Here is a 5,154-nt window from a genome sequence, read left to right as displayed (position 1 = left end):
GTGCTTGGTACATGGTGATCCTAAGATATGAGAGACACTATTGTTAAGATTAAAATCTATCGGAAGGTGACAGACAACTCTAAGTGCAATAACAGAACTGTGTCCAGAAAAAAATGAGAAGGGAGTGATGAACTGGAAATGTTGAGGCAACAAATACACATTCAACCACTCCTTTTTGGCAGCAACAATAACGCAGCCTCCCAGGGGCACACGAGGTGTCAGGCTGCCGTGTTCTCCTAGAGCACCCACACCTTGCAGCAGCAGGCTGGACTGAAGTACCCTCCTGTACTGAAGCTATTGTAGAAGTCGTTCATTCAAAAAATACTTTCTGGTAACCTATTAAGTGCCAGGTGCAGCTCTGCGGTTCTAGCTGGGGCTCGAGTAAAGTCAATAAACATGTAAATAACTAAATAAACATGAGAATTTTATATAGCGATAAGAAATGGAAAGAAAACAAAACAGGACAATGGGGAAAAGTCTGACCTTTATCCGTTGTTCTGCCAGTAACAGATTGGGTGCCCACCCCCAAGCCAATGGGCAAGGTTGCTTTTAGTTAATAAATATCACAAAATAGCGCCAAGAATGATGCTGATAACAGACCAAGCCACTCCATCAAGCGAAACCTCAGTTCCCCAGCTTTGAGCTGAGCCAAAACGATACCTGGAATGGAGCTTTGGACTAGCACTTAATTATCCCCGCCTCCCCCCAGGCCTGTTCCTGTCACTCATTTGTAACACGTTTTATACATTGAATGTGTTTTGCAATCACTGTATTTCACCTGTGGATCACACCGTTCTTTCCCAGGTTAGAAAACCAATGCACGCACTTGATGGGCATCTTTCTGAGATACCCTGCAATCAAGACAAGAACCAAGGGTAAAATTTCCAGCTCGCAGGGTTTTCCGTTAGTGGTTGGGCCCGAAAGGGACATCAAATTTCTCCTCTGCCTCCCCAAATGTTTGTATGTCTCTTCTCCCCTTAAAGGCTAAGAAAGTCTACAAGTGAACAGAATAGGCTGGAAGTCCATCCCAAATCACTAAGCCCAACCCTCGATGCCAATTGTTCATAACCTTCTTCCCCACTTGATGTTCTCCCCCTCCTTCAATCAAGTTCCATCTAAACTAACTGGGGGCATTGCCTGAGCATGAGGGGCATTGCTTTTCCTTTTTTTAGCATCTCCTACAGAGCTCAGCCCGAGGCCAGCACACAGCTCACTTCCCTCTTTCAGTTGGTTCTGTCGATCTTTTTGGTCTTAGGCTGTTTACTTCGCGGGTTGTGTCCTCCGGAAAACGGAAAACGCCTCACTGCAGCCCCCGACGGGGAGGGGAAGGAGTGCGCAAGAGACGCAAGCGACGCTTAAGCAAGGAACGCCTTGTGAAATTCAGTATCCCTCCCGATCCTTCCAGGAAAAATCTTGGGCATCAAAATAACCTCATTATTCTTTCTCTCTTTTGTGTGTGGGGCAAACCCTGCAGGCTCGTCCCAGTGGCTGAAGTGAAAACAGCAGAGAGCTCCTGAGGAAAGTGGTCCTTTCACATTTATACTTGTACTTGCAGCATCTCGCTCAACGTGAATCACAAATGTTTATTGAAGGAACAGAATTTTTTTTTTTTTAAAGGAAGGACTCAGCACTTGAAAACGTTTGCTCAGGGTATGCCCTCTGTACCAGAGAAGAAATGACCCTCAAGACCTGGCAGGAAAAAAAAAAAAAAAAACCCAGCCACCAGCCAGAAAGGTCCTGTTCCCCAGCGCCCACAACCTCGCTGGCCTTTGCTGTCACTGCCTCGAAGCCCTAGCAATCCTGTCAAACCCACTGAACCCGACCTTCAAGCACTTCCCCCACCTTTTCTTCCAAGCACAGCCTCCTGCCCAAAGCCTGCAGCAAGCGTGTGGAATAGGATTCCGACGAATGCTGAGACACGCCACTAAATAGATACTAGCTAGAGACAGAAGTCGGCGAGTACTATGCCAGATGCCTTCTCTTCTCCTTTTCAGTCCCTTCTTGGGAAGAGGGATCTGCGCAGGTCCAAGCCCTCAGGCTGCCTCTCGGGGACCCCTACCCCTTGGTTCCCACTGACGTCTTATCCAGCCTCAGAACAAGCTGGGCCCCTGCGCAACGCCGGAGTTGTTGGGGGAACACAGAACACTTTTCCCTCACTGCCCTGGGCGGGTCACCCACCCCGGCATCATCCGAGCGGCCGCTGGGCAGGGGCGGTTTGACCAGAGGCGGCGGAGGGGACCCTGGAGGCCACGCGGGGCTCGGAGAGGCTGCGTTCGCGGATCCCCGCGCCGCCGCCGAGAGGCGGCCGCCCCGCTGCGGAGGAAGAGGCGGCGGGCGAGCAGGCGAACACGCCCCTGCAAGGCTGGCTTATCTGCAGGGACTCCGCCCTCCCCGCCCGCCTCGTGGGAGCCCAGGTCCCGGATCTACGGGAGGGGCATGGGCGGCCCCAGCGCCGTGCCAGGCCTACCTTCCCCGGCTCCCCCGGCTCCATGGCCCTGCTTTCGGTGGCCCGTGCTGACCCTGCCACTGGCTCCAAGCCGCCCCCTCCCCCGGCGGGCGGGCTTGAAAAAGCCACCGCCGCGACCACCCGGGCGACCGGGGCGGGAGGAGAGGGCTGCCGGCAGGGAGGGAGCACGCTCCTCGCCCACGGCTGGGGGGCGGTCGCCCTCCAGGATCCTGGGGACAAGCGGGGATTGTCGTGCTGAGCGAAGCACTTTATGGCAGCCACTTAGCCCGAGGTGCCCCGGCACCCCCGGGGAGCACAGTGGGGCCTTGGTCTGCGGCTCACAGAGCTGCCATGGGCCCCCAGATGTTTGTTTTATAATTATTCTTTAAATTGTACATTTATGTTTTATGCAGCTGTGTGCGTGTGTGTTTTAAGTGGCAATTCAAAGTTGTAAATAAAACTAAAACGAATATAGCTCCTATTTTTAAAATGTTTATTAATATGTATTGCCATACTGATTGTTGAATCATTTGATATCACCCCTGCATAGGTCCCAGGTCACCATTTCCATCATATAACCCTGCCCGCTTGGCCAGGGTTGAATAATCTCAGCAGGGTCGAGAAGGAAACCTTCTCTAGAAATGTGACATTCAATCCTGTGTGGCTAGGACTGTAATATTTGACCTGGTATTAGCTCAGGCTGTCTGAACAACATTCTGGAGACTGTGGGGTTTAAATAAGAGACACGGACTTTCTCACAGTTCTGGAGGCCAGAAGCGTGAGTTCAGGCGCCAGCTTGGTTTCCTGTGAGGCCTCCCTTCCTGGCTTGCAGGCCTCGGCCAACTCACTGCGTGATCACGTGACCGTTTCTTTGCAGATGCTTATGGAGGGAGGGTGAGAACAAACTCTCTGCTGTCTTTTTCTATACAAACAGGAGTCTTATCAGGGTTTATGACCTCATGACCTTATGACCTCATGACCTCATGTCATCGCATCTCATCCTCTCACTTTTACTTCTAACTGCGCTGGTGCAAAGGCCGAGTGAACTCTGTGTCAGGAAACCCCTGGGCAGAAGGCAAAGGAAGCTTGAAAAGAAGATATACATCGCAAATCAGCACAGGAAATAATAAATGCTCAACATCCTTAGTCATGAAGGCAAAGCAAACCAAAACAGCAATGAAATGTCACTGCAAACCCGCTGAATGGCTACTAGAAAAGTTACAAAGATGTAACAGCAAGTGTTGGAGACGGTGCGGAGAAACCGGGACGCTCGTACATTGGGGGGGGGGGGTGTAAAATGGTGCGGCCACTGCTCCTCTCAGGGCCCTTTCTGGGCGTCCCCTGGGCTCCCTGCTGGTCTCTGGCTGGCGTGGCCTTCTGAGGAAGGACCTCAGGTAGCCTGTCAACTGGGGGCAGAGAGTGGAGGAAACACCACCCCTGCCCCTTTCCCCCAGAGCACACATGCAGCCGCCTCAGTTTCCCCTCCTAGAAGACAGGGCTGGGGGGCCGGCCCACATCTCCTCAGGGACTGTGGGAGTCTAACCTGCATCAGCCGAGGCCTGGGGCTGCTCAGGGGCACCCTGCCCTCACCTCTGGCCGAGGCGCCCGCCTCGCCAGTAGTTGCAGCTGTCGGGCCGCGCCGGCGGTGGTGAGCCCGCAGGGTGCCGCGCCCGATCCGCAGGTCCAGGCAGCCGCAGTGGCGGGGCTGCGCGCAGAGGGCCCCGTCCGCACTCAGCACCTGGCCCGGGGGACAGGAGCAGCCGGGCTGGCAGGGCCACACGCAGTGCTGGGAAACCACAAGGGGGGGCAGTGGTCAGTGGCCACGGGGTGGGGCGGAGTGCCCTGGGGAGGCGACGCAGAGGCACGAGAGAGACCCAGAAGTGAGGGGACAGTCTGGGTGCGCAGGGGAGGAAGTGCAACCCTCCGGTTCAGTCCTCGTGTCCTCAACAGTTTAGGCCTGAGCGTCGGTCGTCCGAGCTCCTGTTTTGTCCCCTCCTGGAAGGGATGGCTCAGTGGGGAAACCTGGGTCCACGGCTGGGAAGCAAGGCACCGCCCAGGGAGCAGGGGAGCAGAGAGGGAGGCTGTTTGGGAAAGAGCTGGGATCCTCTGGGGGAGACCGGAGCCAGGCATCACCCCTCCCTCCTCCTCCCTGCCCCCACCCTTGGCAGGCCCACCACGCAGACTCCACGGGACAGGGGCCCGGTCGGCGCGGCCGCTGCCCCTGTCCATGGTCCTGGCCACGCGCTCAGGCAGCAGCCACGCATGCCCACACACGCTCAGGGGCTGTGCGCCCACACGCTCCTGGTGTTTCAGGTGATGGAACGGCGTGGGTCCCGCGTGCTCATGCTGCTTTTGTAGTAACACGTTTAAGCTGAGGAGCGCTGGCTGTAAGGCAGACGAGGGCTGCTGCCGGGCGAGGCGCGCTCCCGGAGACTGTCCGGGAACAAGCGCGAGCTGCCTGGTGGGCGTCGGCCCCGTTCCTGCCGCGGCGGCTGGGCTGCCTCGCGCTGCCCTCCCGCAAAGTTACCCCTGGGATCAGAGCACAGGCGGGCGTGCCAGGGGGCCTGGACTCATCACAGGAGCGAGGACAGGGAGGGCCGCCGGGGCTAAACTCGGCCCCATCAATGGAGGTGCACTTGGTCACTGCGGGTGAGGGGACCGGACGGGCTGAGAGCTGTGTGGGCCGCCGAGCTGCCCATCTCCCTGTA

The sequence above is a fragment of the Pteronotus mesoamericanus genome, unplaced genomic scaffold, assembly GCF_021234165.1.
Source record: "Pteronotus mesoamericanus isolate MK-2021 breed Mesoamerican mustached bat unplaced genomic scaffold, CSHL_Meso_final scaffold_85, whole genome shotgun sequence".
Classification (NCBI taxonomy): domain Eukaryota; kingdom Metazoa; phylum Chordata; class Mammalia; order Chiroptera; family Mormoopidae; genus Pteronotus; species Pteronotus mesoamericanus.
This window is presented reverse-complemented; position numbering follows the sequence as displayed.